This window comes from Haliotis asinina, chromosome 12, assembly GCF_037392515.1.
Source record: "Haliotis asinina isolate JCU_RB_2024 chromosome 12, JCU_Hal_asi_v2, whole genome shotgun sequence".
NCBI classification, from domain to species: Eukaryota; Metazoa; Mollusca; class Gastropoda; order Lepetellida; family Haliotidae; genus Haliotis; species Haliotis asinina.
The window spans coordinates 56,484,672-56,505,522 of NC_090291.1; positions in this window are offsets into that span (position 1 = coordinate 56,484,672).

The window sequence follows — 20,851 nt, forward strand, 5'->3', positions numbered from 1 at the left end:
CCCGCTCAGATGTTTTAAATGCCAGAAATACGGACACGGTGTATCTACCTGTACATTGTCTGTTGTGTGTGCTCACTGTGGTGAGAAGACACATACAGCAGAAGATTGTGACAGCGATTTTAAAAAAGGCACGAACTGCTCAGGCGACCATGCATCTTCTTCGAAACAGTGTCCAATTTGGAAAGAGCAAATGGTAGTAAACAAAAGAAAGTTTACCCAAAATATCTCCTTTTCTGAGGCAAAAAACTGGTGAAGAGATCTGACCTTACAGAAAGTTATGGTACAGTAGCAAACACATCGTCTGTCTACAGCTCTAAAATAGCAAAGTCATCCACAAGCTGTGAAACTACCTTGACGTTGGTAAACTGCGACTCCCCACAGCTTTGGTACCCTGCTATGTCAGCCCTGACTGAGGAATCAGTTCCTAGTACATCAAAGTCTTCTTCCGATCACAAATCATCATCATCATCATCATCATCTCAGTCACACTTTAAGTCTCAATCGACAGCTGATAGTCAACAAACTGTTAAAAGTAAACCTAAGCCTAAGCCTGATGGTTCGACACAACACAGTGCCAGAGCCCCAAAAGGGTCACAAAATAAAATTCAATTGTTCAATAAATATGGGTCTCTCGAGGACATGGCCGTTTCGGAAAACTTCCATTCTAGGGCACATAGGTTGTCGCCCTCCTAAAGAGTGCGGGGTAGATCCCCAATAAATCCCCCCAAGAGATAGTTTATTCCAATAATATTGTACAGTGGAAGTGCAGAGGATTGAGGACTTATTTACATGAATTACGGCTGTTAGTCCAGGATTTTACACCTTCAGCGATATGTCTCCAAGATACATATTTAAAACAAACAGATACATTTAACCTTCGTCATTTTAATGCATATCATTGTTTTTCACCTCCGGGTGATAGGGCCACTCAGACAAAACTCTATTCCAAGCCCTGTTTCACTTATCACTAATATGCAGGCTGTTGCAGTGAGGATTAATTTACATGTAGCGTTTACGCTATGCTCTCTTTATATTTCGCCGTCTTTGACGTTTGCCAGAAGTGATCTCCAAGCTCTGTATGACCAACTCCCGAAGCCCTGTATTATAATGGGAGATTTAAATGGGCACAACCTACTCTGGGGTAGTGTAACTACAAACGCTAAAGGTAAGTTGTTGGAGGACTTGTGTTCTGACAAGTGATTTATGTATTTATAATGATGTTTCCAAGACATATTTACACCCTGGTAGTTCTGGTCTCGACTTGTCACTCACAAATTCAGGACTACTAAATGAATTTGAATGGTCAGTCCACGATGACCTCTGTGGAAGTGACCATTTTCCTACTATACCAAAATCTGTAACTCCATCTGATGTTCCTCTATCATCAAGGAGGAATTTTAAAAAGGCTAACTGGGCTTTATTTGAAACACTGTGTGCTGAAAAACGTAAAACCGAACGTTTCATTGACGTTCCTGATGCTATTAAATGCTTTTCTGAGGAACTGAATTCCATAGCTGATGAGTGTATACCAAAGTCCTGTGCAGTTATACATAATCGAAAACCGTGGTTCACCGATGAATGCAAACAAGCTAGGAAGGCAAGGAAAAAAGCAGAACATTATTTCCGTCGCCATCCCATCGTGCATAATTTAAATAAGTTTAAAATTGTGAATGCTAAAGCGCGGCGTACTTTTAAATAAAACAAACGCCAATCTTGGCAAAATTATGTATCCAAAATAAGTTCTCGGACACCCATGTCCAAGGTATGGAACATGGTCCAGAAAATTAAAGGTAAAGGTACTAAGTCTACTGTCCATCATCTTAAACATGGAGATCAATTTTGACTGATAAATCAGATATTGCGAATAAACTGGGCGAAACTCTCGCTAAACATTCTTCCTCTTCAAATTAAATACCTAAATTTCAGCAATATCAAAAACAACAAAAAAAGAAAACTATTAATTTCAATTCTGATAATGGTGAAGATTATAATGAAACGTTTTCTATTCATGAACTCCATACTGCTCTTGATCAAGCTCATGACACTGCTACAGGAGCTGATGACATACATTATTAACTCCTGAAGCAGTTACCACAATCCTGTTTAGAGACGCTCTTATTCATTTTTGATGATATTTGGACTTCCGGGAAATTTCCTCCTTTGTGGCGTGATCCTATAGTAGTAGCAATACCTAAGCCTGGACGTGATCATACGGATCAATTCAATTATCCTACGATTTCATAAACAAGCTGTGTTTGCAAGACCATGGAATGCATGATAAATAATCGACTTGTTTGGTACTTGTTTGCTAAATAACCTCATAACAGATATACAGTGTGGTTTCCGTAAAAAGAGAAGTACAGTCGATCACCTCGTGCGTTTAGAATCATTTGTTAAAAACGCATTAATTAACAAACAACACTCTGTGACTATGTTTTTTTTATCTCGAAAAAGCATATGACACAACCTGGAAATATGGTATTTTAAGGGACTTACATGATTTCGGCTTGCGAGGTCGTTTACCTCAATTCATAGCCAAATGTTTAAATGACAGACAATTTCAAGTTCGCGTGGGTTCTACCCTGTCTGATCATTGCCATCAGGATCAGGGTGTTCCACAAGGCAGTGTTTTGTCTGTCACACTTTTTTAGTATAAAGATACATAGTTTATCAAAAGTTTTAAATTATTCAATTCATGGATCGTTATTTGTGGATGATTTTAATATTTCTTGTCGTGGGAAACATATATGCATACTATTGAACGGCAACTGCAGCTGTGTTTAAACAAAATAGATAAATGGTGTCCTGAAAATGGCTTTAGTTTTAAATTTTCTAAATCAAAAACCAATTGTATACACTTTTGCCGTAAATATAAACCTCATAAAGACCCAGAACTATTTCTAAGTGGCACCCCTATCAAAGTTGTCAAGGAGGCTAAGTTCTTGGGACTTATTTTTGATTACATTTGACCTTTTTGACCCATATTAAATCCCTTAAAGCCAAATGCTTAAAGGCACTCGATTTATTAAAGGTTTTTTCTAATTCAATCAGGGGATCAGACTATCCTCCTTCACTTATATAGATCACCCGTCCGCTCAAAACTTGATTATGGCTCCATCGTATATGGTGCAGCCTGCAAAAGCAACCTGAAACTATTAGATTCTGTCCATCACCAAGGTCTAAGACTTTGTCTTGGTTCTTTCAGAACTTCACCTATTGACAGTCTTTACGTTGAGGCCGATGAACCATCTCTTACACAACGTCGTATTAAATTATCCTTACAATACATTACTAAATTATACTCTAATGAATCTAACCCTGCATATAACTGTGTGTTCAATCCCCTTTATGAGGATTTGTACGACAAGAAGTCTTCTCTTGTTCCACCTCTAGGGCACAGACTTAAACCCTTTCTTTCTTAGGCCGGCATTGAGCTCCCTCCCGTCTTCTTTCTTTTCCTCCTTGGCAGTTGGTTAGGCCACAAGTTGACCTAACATTAACTACATTTAAAAAGTCAGAAACAAATGAATTACAGTATACACAAGAATAAAATCAATTGAAACATAAATATAGCAATTATAAATCCTCATTTACAGATGGGTCCAAGGACGGTGGCGCAGTAGCTTGTGCTACTGTCATTGGATCCAGAACAATATCTTCTAGATGACCAGATAATATTTTTACAGCAGAAGCTAACGCCATATTAACAGCTCTTAAATATATTCAAAGACACCCTAAACGTAAACAATATAGAATTTATTCAGACTCTCTTTCTTGTCTTCATGCAATTAATCATTTATCATGTAAACATCCACTTTTAATTGACATTATTGAATTGTATAATAATCTTGCTACTGGCCAAGTACGACATCGTCCCCTGTTGGTTTCCCAACCATGTAGGCATTTCAGGTAACATGAAGGCCGATCTTACTGCCAATGGAGCACTCAACAAATCTGTGACACCACTTCTTATTCCATACTCTGATTACAAAGCTAGCATTAGAACTTATATACATGATCCGATGCAAATGACGTGGGACACCCAAGTAGGTACAAATAAATTACATGAAATAAAACCGTACATTGGTTATACATACTTGGGTTGTCAGTCCAGATTGAAGAGGTTATTTTCAGACGATGTCGTATCGGCCATACTAGATATACTCATCCATGCCTTTTAAAGGTGGGGATCCTCCATTTTGTATTTCTTGTGATGAGAGAGTCACGGTCAAGTATATTCTGCTTGACTGTGTCGAATTCTCCATCACAAATGATAAATATATCAATCTCAAAATTGTGAAGGATTTTTTTACAAATGTTAATTCTCATTTAATTATTGGTGTTTTAAAGGAAATTGATTTTTTGGTTGAATTTTGAATAATGTGTTCTGTAAATAGATGTATTTTAATTATGAGAAGTTTAGATTAGCAAATATAACTAGAATTGTTAGCGGCTGTACTCTCAAAGGGGTTGAAGTATTGTAAAATTATTTTCCTCCTGAGAGGGTACGGAAGTCCAAAAACATTCACAGTACATTTACACTTTCCACTGTTCTTAACCGTAGCATATTTGTATTTTTAATTTTTGGTTAGATATATCTAAATTGCTAACAACTGAGAGGATGATGTAAATCCAACTAGGGACCATGCAGGTAGCAAAAGTAATGTAAGTCCCCATGACCCCTAGTATGATGATGTACCTTCAGTTGTTGGCGATCTATAGCCTGTTTTTACATTCTCTTGTCCGAATAGTGCTATTAGTTTTAACTTTCCACGCTATTTTTAATCTCATTTGTGATATTCTAGTTGTTTTACTGTCCTTCGCTGACAGTTTTGTTTAATGTACATATGATCTTTTTCATTGTTGAATGTTCTCATCACGATATGGCTGAGATATTGCCGATGTGACGTTAAATATTAACTCACTCACTCGCCCAACCACAGACGTTGCAAGATCTTAAACGTGTCCTTCCAATGGCGACGTCTTCCTCGGGCAGTGTTCACTAACGTTCTGAGATCCATGATGAGACGTTGCGTGACTGTACGAGACGCTAGAGTAGGGCACAATCGTTACTGAACATCTCGGTTTTGGAGGGTAGTCCGACATCATAAATGTTATCAACGTTGAAGACAGATGGCGAGACGTGTTTCTGTTTTCTGTTGATGTCTAGCATACAACTAACACAATGCCTTAAAATAAACATTGAAAGTATGGTCCCCAAAATACTGAGTGTTAAGTTTTTATTTTTTGCTCAGTATATAAACTAATTTATAGACTACTCACGCCATGACACGACCAACGTCTGCATACACTAAACCTCCGCTGACACAACCTCTCATGACTATGCTTAGTATATGCCACCTTCCTCCTTATAAGACAACCCACACGCTTAACATGTATTTTACACGTCTCAGTTTAGCAATTACTAGTAGATTTACTCCTATTTTGAATTATCTATAGGTTATCAACACAAGAAAGGGAACAGAAGACGTTAATTGATTCTTGTATGATGGAGGAAAATACATCTAATACTGATTAACACAGTTACTTGTAAGTTATAAAAACATTTGGTCTTTCAGACTGGTGCGTATTTTCACGCCCCTTGAGAGAATAATGTTAAACTTTATTTCGAATAATAAAAATGACAGTATCATCTTACAGTTATGAAACTGTCACATGTGAAAGACAAGTGCTAGCAAATTTGGCGCAGACGTTTATCTACAGTTATGTCTTTCTTTGCAGTTTGATATTAACATTACAGTGTACGAAATAATTGTATGGAGTAACCATGAGTAAATTCCGTTCATACATGCCAAAGTTTAGATGCTGCACTCAATTGCTAGAGAGAGAAAATGGGAGAAAATTTACCAGCAATTAGGTTCTGGCCTAGTAGAAGACAAGTTTCATCCCTGCATATACTGATCTACGCCATTCCACAGGTATCCGTTTTCACACAAGTGTCCATAAAGTATGCTATGTCCAGATTAACATAAGCTTATTTGGTATCGGTTCGGGGCCACATGGAATATACACATTGGATTCTGACTCATACAGGCGATATGTGAGCTATCTGTGCAAATGAAAATGTAGATATTGCAGCCTTAAAGAATGATGCTGTATGACAGCTACTTCAGCCATGCTCATCGTGACGGTGTTTTCGAATACATTCAACAGTAGCAGCTCAGGTATAAAACTGAAAGTCATAATGGTACTTATCTTTACGAACAATTCAAATCTAGATCTGATATTCATCCATTCTAGATCTGTCATCTACTGCCAGACTTGCTTCATATGTATGTTAGACCGTTACTTGCTTATGTTGACCGGTCCTCCAGTTATATATTAATATATACAACTAAAGGGCGGCATTACACGATGCCATTTAGAAAGCGGTCAAATGCAACATATGTCATATTTGGGATTTCACTTTCTTAGTAAAGTACAAATTCTAGTACTTTTTTCGGTTGAGTCCCATTCGGGATTCGAACCCGCACCCTCAGAGTCAGGCACCTAATCGCCAGCACACAAAGTCAGCCGCCTAGCCCGCTCAGCCACCGCGACTTCCACAAATGAAAGTCGGACAACTGGTAGTCTAGACTGCGTACTTTGTGTACCCCTCTGATAAGTGTAAATTGGCACGGCTCCCACGACCGAAAGCTATGATTACACGATGCCATTTAGAAAGTGGTCAAATGCAACATATGTCACTTTTCTTTACTAAGGGTTCGAATCCCGAATGGGACTCAACCGAAAAAAGTACTAGAATTTGTACTTTACTAAGAAAGTGAAATCCCAAATATGACATATGTTGTAAAGGGCGGCAGACGTGATCCTCATTCACCAATGTGGAAACTCGAACACCCAAGGCAAAGGCGTTCGCTAGTCCACTACCAAACCACACCAGTCACCTATGCAAGCTCTAAACTAAACCAAAGGTCGTATATTACATCGTTGTCACAAATGTGTAATCACGGAAGATACTGATTAAGATTAAAATGCCTGTGACAGTATTGAGAATGACACGCATTTCGTTCATGTTTTGTGACTCCAAGATAAAATAATATTTTTACTAATACCAGCTCTCATTTAGTTATCGCCAGCTCTCATTTAACCATTTAATAGAATTAGATGTGTTATTTGAATTGTAAATAATTACATATTTTATTATTGGTAGATTAAAAACTGAGATTGTTACTGGCTGTGCCCTCGAGGGGTAGTGGTAATGTAAAATTATTGTCCTCCTGAGAGGGTACTTATGTCCCAAAACATTCTATGTAAATTTAGTACGACCAAACTTTTAATCGTAGTATATTTATTGTTTTTAATAATGGCTCAATTTCAATATAATCGGCAATGGCTTAGGGGATGGCGTAAATCCAGCTAGGGTCCATGCAGGTAGCAAAGGTACTGTAAGTCCCCATGGTCCCTAGTATGGTGATCTACCTTCAGTTTTGTTGGCGCTCTATATCTATTTTATATTGCATTGTCCAAATAGTGATATTTGTTTTAACTGTTCGCCCTAGTTTTAATTGTAACTGTGATATTCTAGTTATTTTACTGTCCTTTGACGACATGTTTATATAATGTATACATATTTCATTTCAGTACCATAATGTTCTCTATGGCCGAAATATTGCCGATGTGGCGTTAAATATCCACTCACTCACCCACTCACTCAAGATCAAATAAGTCATTTTTTTGGATGGAGGATCGTAATACAAAGACAATGGTGTCTGAAATGTTATTAGCAGTATTACATTAAACATTCATCGTGAAGTAGTAACCTGATTAAAACATGTGCTTGTGTAATTTATGTGTATGCATATTCCAAGCCACAACAAGCGTCTGTGCTCTGTGTATATAATATTTTGCACTAAGGCAATCACATGTACTGCATATCATCACTTTGTGTGTGTTGTTCTTACGGTTCTCTTTCTTGACAAATTACTGATTCCAGAATAACAATTGCGGCTTTATACATAGTTCATATTCGGCACCCGTGGCGAGCCACCTCCTCGTGGTGGGTGCTGGGTAACGCCAAGAGCTCGCTGAAACCCCCGTAGTGGACCCGGGGGTATATTTGGTCCACCAACCCGTTTGCCGTGGGTTGCGGCCCTGTGTCGGTGGAGGAGGGGATCCTGGTGGTTGAGGGCAATAGGGGCCTGGAACCGTGTTCCTGTTGCTCAACACACCACTTTGGCCCTGACTTCACCTAGACGGGTAGTAGAACTGGCCCGGTTCTATCAATCGGCTGGTCACGCCATGCCCTGTGCGAGGACAACATTCTTATTGCATCAGTTGAATGTCATTGTGCATTTGTGAAATGAATGTTTATGTGAGAACTTATTTACTATTCGTTTGCCTAGAGTCCTATGCCAGAAAGCGGTGGCTCATGGGCCAATATGGTGATGTCGACCTCTAAATTCTGTATGTCCCCAAGTTTCTGTTAAGAGCCAAACCAGCCTGACATTTTATTTGCTGGACAAATATAGCTTTTTATGTCGTATTCACTGGAGTATATCACCCTTGTATCCCAGGTGTTTGCATGCTGGATATCCGCTGCAGATGGACACTGTCCTTGTTGACACTCGGTGGCGGGTGGGGAGCAAGGGTGCTGAACATCTCAGATACATCATGAATCAATTACAGTCTGGTTCCGCTAGAAATGACAAGAAAAGGCGTCTGGAGGCTGAAGATATTTCAGTTCCAAAACAACAAGACAACTGGTCAAAATTTATAGTCATTGAGGCTACAAATGGTGAACCCCTCAAATTAAATCCTTTTTTGATTTCCAATCCAATCTATATGTGGAGAAGTCAAAAACGTCTCATGTCTGCGTGGTGGTCAGCTCCTTATAGAATGTGCAAGGAGACAGCAGTCAATTAATCTATTGCAACAACACCAGTTTGCAAATGTCAGCGTTAAGGTCACTGAACATAAAACACTCAATTCGAGTAGAGGAATTGTGCGAGACCGAGCCCGTTGTTTGTCGGACATGTCAGTAGAGGAAATCGTTGATGAACTTAAAGATCAAAATGTCACGTCTGTAAAGCGTTTCACTGTCAAGAAACAAGATGGTAGAACTGTTCCAAGCAACACCTATCTGTTTACTTTTTCGTTGAGCACACTCCCTAAATCATTAAAAGCTGGTTATTTCAGTATCGGAGTGGAAGTGTACATCCCGACTCCACTCCGCTGTTATACATGTCAGACGTTTGGACATGGCTCAAAATCCTGCCGCAATGTACATCGTTGTCACCGTTGCAGTGAGGGTCATGAAGATGCTCTCTGCAGCAAAGATCCTAAATGCGTAAACTGCAGAGGTGATCATGTTTCGTCATCAAACTCCTGCCCTGAATGGCAGGTCCAATCCAAAATCCTGAAGTTGAAATATGAAAGTAACATTTCCTTTTCTGAGGCCAAACAACAAGTACATCAAATGCAGTCGACATCATCTTCGACCATCAGATATTCAGCTGCTGTCTCCAGAAAACCCTCATCAGTGTCAGTTTCATGCCAAACTGATTTGACTTGGACTAAATCCAATCAACCAATTTCTTTGCAAACTATTAGTGACCAGACTACTGTGACATCAGCATCTCAGACCGTCAGCCAATCAGATCAAACGGTTGCTCAGAAAACCGTTCATCTTGATGAGAATGTTGAAATGTCGAAAGCTTGCCGGAAACAAGCATCCAAGAATCCTTCTATTGTAGAGACGCCTGTTACAGTAGAGGTTCACAACTCCTTTGAACCCCTGGATATGGAGGCAACTCCACCTTCAGAAACCAAGCTTAGGAGTTTTCGTGAGAGGTCGCCAATACAACCACCATGAGACAAAATCCTAAAGTAATACAATGGAATTGCAGAGGCCTTAAGACCAATTATGATGATCTACAATTATTATCTCAAGACTTTGAACCATCAACCTTTAGTTTACAGGAGACATACCTGAAAAATACAGACAAATTTGATCTTCGTCAGTACAATTCATTTCATTCGTTTTCACCTCCAGGTGAGAAAGCCACTGGTGGCGCTTCCATCTTGGTGAGGCAGGGGGTGAAACATAGTCCTGTTCCTCTCCAAAGCAATCTGCAGGCCATTGCTGTCCGCCTCTCTTTACAAATAACATTTACGCTTTGTTCACTGTACATTTCTCCATCTTCGGCTCTTCAGCAGTCCGATCTTCAGGATCTCTACGATCAGCTCCCCCAACCCTGTATTATCATGGGTGAGGCATCCATGAAGAGCCACCTCCTCGTGGTGGGTGCTGGGTAACGCTAAGTGCTCTTCTCCCGTGTGGACGCGGGACAGAATGTGTCCACAGCACCCCATTGCTGGTCGTAAGAGGCGACCAAATTGGGCAACCTGTTGGCCGTGTTTTGTGCCCCTGTGTCGGTGGAGGAGGGGATCCTGGTGGTTGAGGGCACTGGAACAAGGACTAAGTGATCCTGTTACCCAACACACCACTTCGGCCCTAACTTCACCTAGACGGGTGGTTGAATAGGCCCAATTCAATCAATCGGCTGGTCACGCCAAGCCCTGTGCTACATATTGTACTGTTGCACCAAAGTCTGAAAATTACCCTTTGAAATGTTTTAAAGCCTTGGCGAACTTTTGGACTTTTTCAATACCTAAGTTAATGTCTGTTTTTGCCTAGAGTTGTATGCCAGAAGGCGGTGGCTCATGGGCCAATCTGGTGGAATAATTAATCTTTTAATTTTTCTACTGGAGTATATCATCCGGGTATCCTTGGTGCTGCAAGCTGGAGACCCGCTTGTTTTTAGCATTGTCCTTGTGATAATCCGTGGTGGGTGAGGAGCTCGGATGATGAAACTTATACACTTACTATGGAATACAAAACCCCCCCTAAAACGAAACAAGCGTCAACTGGACAGTGATGATGATGATCGACGACCTTCAAACTCAAATGAATATTGGCCACGATTTCTCGTGATCGAGACGCTTGACAAATCACCTCTAAAACTCAATCCTTTTGCGGTATCAAAAGGTGTGCATGGTATTGCTGGTGAAGTTTCTAACATAAAAAGGTTACGCACAGGCTCTCTGCTCATAGAATGTAGTAGAAAACAGCAGGCAACAAATTTGATGTCCAGTGAGTTATTCGTTGGAATACCGGTATCAGTTACTCCGCATAGAACTTTGAACTCAAGTAAAGGCATCGTGCGAGACCGGGACCAACTGTTTGCCGATATGAATGAACTGGACATTGCCTCGGAAATGAAGGACCAAGGAGTAACTTTTGTGAAACGATTCATGACCCGGAAAAATTCTGAAAATAGACCAACAAATACCTATTTATTCCATTTTTCTTCGCCAACTGCTCCAGCATCAATTAATGCAGGATATTGCAATATCAACGTTGACATTTCTATTCCAAACCCTCTGAGGTGTTTTAAATGTCAAAAGTATGGACATGGTGTCAATAGCTGCACAAATTCCATAACATGTGCTCACTGCGGTGAAAAAACTCACGTGACTGAAGATTGTGATAGTAACTTTAAAAAATGTACAAACTGCTCTGGCACTCATTCAGCTTTTTCTAAAGACTGTCCATTATGGAAACAACAGATGGAAATAAACAAAATTAAATTCACCAGAAATATTAGTTTTGCTGATGCCAAAAAGCTTGCTGTTCAGACCCCAGAACCAAATCAGTCATATGCCTCAGTTACTCGAGTATCCGCTGGAACGAGTCAAAAAGCAACTGCACCTATGTCCACCTTTTCCACATCATGCCAAACTGATTTGACATGGGTTGACACTGATACACCTGAGGTATACTCACCTCACCAGTCAACACAAACCATCGAATCACAATCAAAAACACCAGTCACAATTGAAGTTCAATCTCGGTCAGTGTCAAAGGATAAATCATCATCACAGTCTACCCTAACACTCTCTATTGGAAATTATGGGAAACAGGTTTCAAAAACCAAAGTGAAACCAAACAATGATACTTGTAAGAAAACTCACAGTGGCAGAGCCTCTAAAGGTGCAGAAGATAAGATCCAGATATACAATAGGTTTGGATCCCTTGAAGCCATGGACGTGTCCGAAAACATCCAGCACAGGGCACATAGTCTGTCACCCTCTCGAAAGTCAACAGGGTAGATCCCCAATAAACCCCCCAAAGAAATAGTTTCTTCGAACATTTTACAGTGGAACTGCAGAGGCCTTAAAAATAATTTGCATGAGCTACATCTATTAGACCAAGACCTTCAACCGTCAGCAATCTGCTTACAAGAAACGCATCTGAAGCAGACAGATTCTTTAAACGTTCGTCAGTTCAGCGCATATCATTATTATTCTCCTGCTGATAATAGGGCCACTGCAGGATCATCCATTCTTGTCAGAAATGACGTTATCCACAGTCATGTGAAACTCACAACAAACCTTCTGGCAGTTGCAGTACGACTTACGTTGAACATTACACTTACTCTGTGTTCATTGTACATTCCGCCATCATCAACTCTTATTCTGGCTGATCTTCAGTCTCTCTATGATGAACTTCCCAAACCATGTGTACTCATGGGCGATCTGAATGGCCACAACCCGCTCTGGGGGAGTGCGACCACAAACACTAAAGGTAAAATTATTGAAGATTTTATTTCAAATAATAATTTATGTATATACAATGATGGTGCAGATACATATTTACATCCTGGAACAGGAACATATTCAGCCCTTGACCTGTCAATAACTGACTCCAGCTTACTTAATGAATTTCAATGGTCAGTCCACGATGACCTTTGTGGAAGTGACCATTTTCCTACTATACTTAAACGTGTGACGCCATCCGATACTCCTCCATTATCCAGATGGAATTTTAAAAAGGCTAACTGGCCTTTATATACTATACAATGTGCTGACAAACTTAAACCTGAACATTTTATTGACGTTCCTGATGCTATCAAGTGCTTTTCCGATGAACTAAATAACATTGCTGATGAGTGTATTCCAAAGTCCTCTGCAGTTCCACATATCCGAAAACCATGGTTCAACGATGAGTGCAAACAAGCTAGGAAGGCAAGGCAAAAAGCAGAACATTATTTCCGTCGCCATCCTATGGTGCATAACTTAAATAAATTGAAAATTTTAAATGCTAAAGCACGGCGTACTTTTAAACAGAACAAACGCCAATCTTGGCAAAATTATGTGTCCAAAATAAGTTCTCGGACACCCATGTCCAAGGTATGGAAAGGTAAAGGTACTAAGTCTACTGTCCATCGTCTTACACATGGAGATCAATTACTAACGGATAAATCAGATATTGCAAATAAACTGGGCGAAACCCTTGCTAAACACTCTTCCTCTTCTAATTATGTACCTAAATTCCAGCAGTATAAAAAACAAGAAGAAAAGAAAACTATTAACTTCCATTCAGATAATGGGGAAGATTATAATGAAGCTTTTTCTCTTCATGAGCTCCATACTGCTCTTGATCAAGCCCATGATACTGCTACAGGAGCTGATAACATACATTATCAACTCCTAAAGCATTTACCAAAATCCTGCCTAGAAACTCTTCTAAATATTTTTGATGATATTTGGACATCAGGTAACTTTCCTCACTCATGGCGTGACGCCATAGTAATACCAATACCTAAACCTGGAAGTGATCATACTGATCCGTCCAATTATCGACCAATTTCACTAACTAGCTGTGTTTGCAAAACCATGGAACGCATGATAAATAATCGACTTGTTTGGTACTTGGAAACAAATAACCTTATCACAGATATACAAGGTGGTTTCCGTAAAAATAGAAGTACTGTCGATCACTTAGTGCGTTTAGAATCATTTGTGAAAAACGCACTAATCAAAAACCAACACGCTGTCTCTATCTTTTTTGACCTTGAGAAGGCATATGACACTACCTGGAAACATGGCATTTTACGAGATTTACATGACTTCGGCTTGCGACGTCGTTTACCTCAATTTATAGCCAACTTTTTAAATGACAGACAATTCCAGGTCCGAGTGGGTTCTACCCTGTCTGATCATTACAATCAGGATCAGGGTGTTCCACAAGGCAGTATTTTGTCTGTCACTCTTTTTAGTATAAAGATAAATAGTTTAGCAAAAGTTTTAAACGATTCAATTGATGGATCGTTATTTGTGGATGATTTTAATATTTCTTGTCGTGGGAAAACTATGCATACTATTGAACGGCAACTGCAGCTGTGTTTAAACAAAATAGATAAATGGTGTCTTGAAAATGGCTTTAAGTTTTCTAAATCCAAAACTAGTTGTATCCATTTTTGTAGAAAATATAAGCCACATAATGACCCAGAACTATCTCTAGATGGCACTCCCATCAGAGTTGTTAAGGAGGCCAAGTTCTTGGGCCTAATCGTTGACTCCCACTTAACATTTCTGCCTCATATTAAGTTCCTTAAAACTAAATGCCTGAAGACTCTTGACTTGTTGAAGGTTGTTTCCAACTCAAAGTGGGGAGGGGATCAAGCGACCCTCTTACACCTATATCGATCACTGGTCCGTTCAAAACTTGATTATGGCTCCATCGTATATGGCGGAGCCTGCAAAAGCAATCTTAAACGTCTTGATACTGTCCACCACCAAGGCCTAAGACTTTGTCTTGGGTCCTTCAGAACTTCACCTATTGACAGTCTCTATGTTGAGGCTGATGAACCATCGCTTGAGCACCGCCGTATAAAGTTAGCTTTACAGTACATTACTAAGTAATACTCTAATGAATCTAACCCTGCCTATAACTGCGTTTTCAATCCCCTTCATGAGGATTTATACACCAAGAAATCCTCGCTTGTCCCGCCTCTAGGACACAGAATTAAACCCTTTCTTTCTTCGGCCGACATTGAGCTGGAAAACATAGCTCCCTCCCGTCTCCTTTCTTCTCCTCCTTGGCAGTTGGTCAGGCCCCAAGTGGACCTAACATTGACCACATATAAAAAGTCAGCAACAAATGAATTACAATACAAACTAGAATATCATCAATTAAAACATAAATATAGCAATTATAAATCCTTATTTACAGATGGGTCCAAGGACGGTGGCGCTGTAGCTTGTGCCACTGTCATTGGATCCAGAACAATATCTTCTAAATTACCAGACAACAGTTCTATTTTTACAGCTGAAGCTAACGGAATACTAACTGCTCTTAAATATATTCAAAGACACCCTCAACATAAACAGTATATAATCTATTCCGACTCTCTTTCTTGCCTTCAGGCTATTAAAAATATTTCTTGTAAACATCCACCTTTAATTGAAATTATTGAATTGTATAATAATAATCTTGCTACTGGCCAATACGACGTCGTCTTCTGTTGGTTACCAAGCCATGTAGGAATCTCTGGTAACACATTGGCTGACCTTGCTGCTAAAGCAGCACTCAGCAAATCTGTGACACCACTTCTTATTCCTTACAGTGATTACAACCACCATTAGATCTTATATCCGTGATCTGATGCAAAAGAACTGGGACACCCAGGTTGGTATCAATACATTACATGAGATAAAACCCTACATTGGTTATACCCACTTGGGTTGTCAGTCCAGATTTGAAGAGGTCATATGACGATGATGTCGTATTGGTCACACAAGGTATACACATGCATACCTGTTGAAAGGTGAAGATCCTCCATTTTGCATCCCTTGTGATGAGAGAACCACGGTCAAGCATATCCTGCTTGACTGTGTTGAATTCTCCATCATAAGGGATAAATATTTTAATGTAAAAACACTTACGCATCTATTTAACACAGTAAATGCTCATTTAATTATTGGATTTTTAAAGGAAATTGATTTCCTTGTTGAATTATAATTGATATGTTTTGTAGATTAGTTGTATTTTAAGGGATGGTAGTATAGATTAGGAACATTGATCATTGGTGGCTGTACCCTCAAAGGGGGTTGAAGTATTGTAAAATTATTGTCCTCCTGAGAGGGTACGTAAGTCCAAAAATTTTCAAAGTAAATTTATACTTTCCAGGATTTTTAAGCATAGTATTTGTGTTCTTTTAATTTTGGCTAAAATTTCTTACACTCGTCAGCAGCTCAAGGGATGGTGTAAATCCAGCTAGGGTCCATGCAGGTAGCAAAGGTACTGTAAGTCCCCATGGTTCTTAATATGGTGATCTACCTTCAGTTGCTGGCGATCTATAGCCCGTATTTTATATTGTATTGTCCAAATAGTGATATTTGTTTTAACTCTCCACACTAGTTTTAAGTATAACTGTGATATTCTAGTTGTTTTACTGTCCTTTGACGACAGGTGTTTATAATGTATGCATGTTTCATTTTAGTATCAAAAAGTTCTCGTCACGATATGACTGAAATACTGCCGATGTGACGTTAAATATTAACTCACTCACTCACTCACTATCATGGGTGATCTTAACGGACACAACCCTTTGTGGGGAGGTACCGATGCTAACAATAAAGGCAAAATCCTCGAAGACTTCATTTCTAATAATAATTTATGCATATTTAATGATGGATCAGCCACTTATTTACATCCTGGTTTTGGAACTTATTCTGCAATTGATCTGTCTCTGACAGATCCCAGTATTTATAACGAATTTGAATGGTCAGTCCATGATGACCTGTGTGGAAGTGACCATTTCCCCACAATACTTTCTGCTATAAACCCGATTGATGACCCACCTGCAACAAGGTGGAATTTCAATAAGGCCAATTGGCCATTATTTGAAACAATGTGTACTGACAACTTGAAATATGAGTTTGTTTCCTCTGCTCAGGATCCAGTTCTGTTATTTTCTGATAAACTGAAAATTATTGCTGATGAAACTATACCTAGGTCCTCTGCAATTCCACATATTCGTAAACCATGGTTTAATCAGGACTGTAAACAAGCCAGAAAGAGTAGGAAGAAGGCAGAAAAATATTTTCGCCGACATCCCACAGGACATAATTTAGATAAAGTTAAAATTTTAAATGCCAAGGCTCGACGTACTTTTAAGCAAAATAAGCGTCAGTCTTGGCGACAGTATGTTTCCCACATTAATTCACGCACACCGATGTCAAAGGTGTGGAACATGATTGAACGCCTAAAAGGCAAAGGCTCAAAATCTGCTGTCCGCCATTTGAAGGAGGGTGATAATTTATTGACGGAAAAAGCTGACATTGCCAATAAGCTTGGCGAAACACTTGCCAAGCATTCCTCTTCATCCAACTATGCAACGGAGTTTCGGAAACATATGGCAAAACAGGAGAAGATAACAATTAATTTTAACTGAGACAATGGTGAAGACTACAATGAACTATTTTCACAACATGAGCTACGAACTGCCCTTGAGCAGGCTCGTGATACAGCAACAGGGGCTGATAATATACACTATCAGCTCTTGAAACATTTACCTGAATCATGTTTGTGAACACTTCTGAATATATTTGATACAATATGGACAACAGGGAATTTCCCACCTTCGTGGCGTAATGCCATTGTAGTCCCTATTCCAAAACCTGGCCGGGATCATTCTGATCCATCTAATTACAGACCAATCTCTTTAACGAGTTGTGTCTGTAAAACCATGGAACGAATGGTAAACAATAGATTAACTTGGTATCTTGAAACCAATAACCTTCTAACAAATATTCAGTGTGGTTTCAGGAAGAATCGTAGTACCATTGATCACTTGGTACGCCTAGAATCCTTTGTCAAAAATGCAATAATAAATAAGCAACATGCAGTATCAATATTCTTTGATCTCGAGAAAGCGTATGATACCACCTGGAAACAAGGCATTTTGAAGGATTTACATGATCTTGGGTCGTTTACCTCGTTTTACATCTCAGTTTTTAAAAGATAGGCACACTTTTTGTCACACTTTTTAGCATCAAGATCAACAGATTCTCCAAAGTTTTAAACTATTCAATTGATGGATCGTTATTTGTGGATGATTTCAATATTTCTTGTCGTGGTAAAAATATGCACACTATTGAACGGCAACTGCAATTGTGTTTAAACAAGATAGATAAATGGTGTCTTGAAAACGGCTTTAAAGTTTCAAAAACCAAGACTAATTGTATACATTTTTGTAGAAAATATAAACCGCATAACGATCCTGAACTGTTTCTAAATGGATCTCCCATAAAAGTTGTAAAGGAGGCCAAGTTCTTGGGATCAATTTTTGACTCACATTTAACGTTTCTACCATATATCAAATCCCTCAAAACTAAATGCCTGAAGGCACTTGACTTGTTGAAAGTCGTTTCAAATTCTAAATCGGGAGGGGACCAAGCTACCCTCCTGCAACTTCTGCAAAATCGATCACTGATCCAGTCAAAACGTGATTATGGCTCCGTTGTATATGGTGGAGCCTGTAAAAGCAACCTGAAACTTTTAGATTCTGTTCACCATCAAGGTCTAAGACTTTGTCTTGGCTCCTTTCGAACTTCACCTGTTGACAGCCTGTACGTTGAGGCCGATGAGCCATCTCTTGAGCAGCGACGTATCAAATTAGCTTTACAGTATGTAACAAAATTATATTCCAGTGAGTCAAACCCTGCATATAACTGTGTTTTCAGTCCTCTGTGTGAGGATTTATACAGTATGAAATCATCGCTTGTACCGCCTCTTGGTTTAAGAATTAAACCATTTCTTGCTGCTGCCGGCATTGAGCTGGAAAATGTGGCTCCTTCCCGTCTTCTTTCTTCTCCTCCTTGGCAGTTGGTTAGGCCCCAAGTGGACCTAACACTGACCACTTTTAAAAAATCAGAAACTAATGAATTACAGTATAAACAAGAATATAATCAATTGAAATATAAATATAGCAATTACAAATCCTTATTTACAGATGGATCCAAGGACGGTGGCGCAGTAGCTTGTGCTACTGTCATTGGATCCAGAACAATATCTTCTAGATTACCAGACAACGGTTCTATTTTTACAGCTGAGGCTAACGCCATATTAACAGCTCTTAAATATATTCAAAGACGCCATAAATATAAACGATATATAATCTATTCCGACTCTCTTTCTTGCCTTCAGGCGATTAAAAATCTTTCTTGTAAATGTAGCAGGGTGGTGGATGTAACCACAGGTTGTATCCACAGAAATACCATCCTCTCATAATTCCCCCCCCCCCCCACACAGTTTCATCATATCCATAAATTATGTATATATATTGTCATACATATTGTCATTGTCATCATTCTGTTTTATGTTGTCCTTGTCTACAGTTGAATGTCAGCCACTAACATCTACAATCTTCAATACCCTTGGCAGCCTCTGATGTCTCCAGCTTCCCCTGGACTTCCCCTTCTCTATTTTTAGAAACTTCCACCACCTTTCTATCATCTGACTTCCTTTGACACCTGTCAGATGCTACCTGTCTTTTGATTGGCCTTTTGATCTTCTTGTCTAACTTCCTTCCTCACCTGCCCTCCTCATGCATTCTGCATGAACTCTTACAGGAGGGAGGTTCTCTCTTTCAGGTGAGGAAGATTTCAGTATTCTTATCTCTGTATACTTTGTTCTGCAAACAAACATTATTTAGTAAAAGGGTATCTCACTGCTTCATAATTGTAAAAACATATTTAATTACAATATTATTTCATTCATTTTCTAAATATTTGCCAGCTGTTGTAACTCTGACTGAGCACATGGTCTTCAACGATGTGCTTCACCAGTTTTTAAAATTATTTGGCTTAAATGATGCATTCTGCATGAACTCTTACAGGAGGGAGGTTCTCTCTTTCAGCCTTCCTCCCAACTTTGACACTGCAATAAATTTCATCACTCATCTAGAACTGTGCTTGTTGTGACTAGCAGCCCAGTGGCTGGACATTATATACCACACCCTGCTACATAAACATCCACTTTTAATTGAAATTATTGAATTATATAATGATCTTGCTACTGGCCAATACGACATCGTCTTCTGTTGGTTACCCAGCCACGTTGGCACTTCCGGTAACGCAATGGCCGATCTTGCTGCTAAGGCAGCACTCAACAAATCTGTGACACGACTTCTCATTACCTTATTCTGACTACAAAGCTAGCATTGGGGCTTACACTCGTGATCTGATGCAGAAGTGGGACACCCAAGTAGGTATAAATAAACTACATGAAATAAAACCCTACATTGGTTATACATACTTGGGTTGTCAGTCCAGATTTGAAGAAGTCATTTTGCGACGATGTCGTATTGGCCATACAAGATACACTCATGCATACCTTTTAAAAGGTGAAGATCCTCCGTTTTGTATCCCTTGTGATGAGAGAACCACGGTCAAGCATATCCTGCTTGACTGTGTTGAATTCTCCGTCATAAGGGATAAGTATTTTACTGTAAAAACTGTTAAGGATCTTTTTAACACAGTCAGCGCTCATTTAATTATTGGTTTTTTAAAGGAAATTGATTTCTTGGTTGAATTTTGAGTAATATGTTCTGTATATAAAGGTATTTTAATGATTGGTAGTTTAGGTTAGGAACTAGAATTGTTAGTGGCTGTACCGTCAGGGGGGGTTGAAGTGTTGTAAAATTATTGTCCTCCTGAGAGGGTACGTAAGTCCACAAACATTCCATGTAAATTTAAATCTACCAGGTTTTCAACCGTAGTATTCTTGTTGTTTTAATTTTGGTTACCATTCTGTACACTCGCCAGCGGTTGAAGGGATGGTGTAAATCCAACTAGAGTCCATGCAGGTAGCAAAGGTACTGTAAGTCCCCATGGTCCCTAGTTTGGTGATCTACCTTCAGTTGTTGGCGATCTATAGTCTGATTTTATAGTGTATTGTCCTAATGGTGATGTTGTTTTTAACTTTCCATGCTAGTTTTAATTCCATTTGTGATATGCTAGTTATTTTACTGTCCTTCGT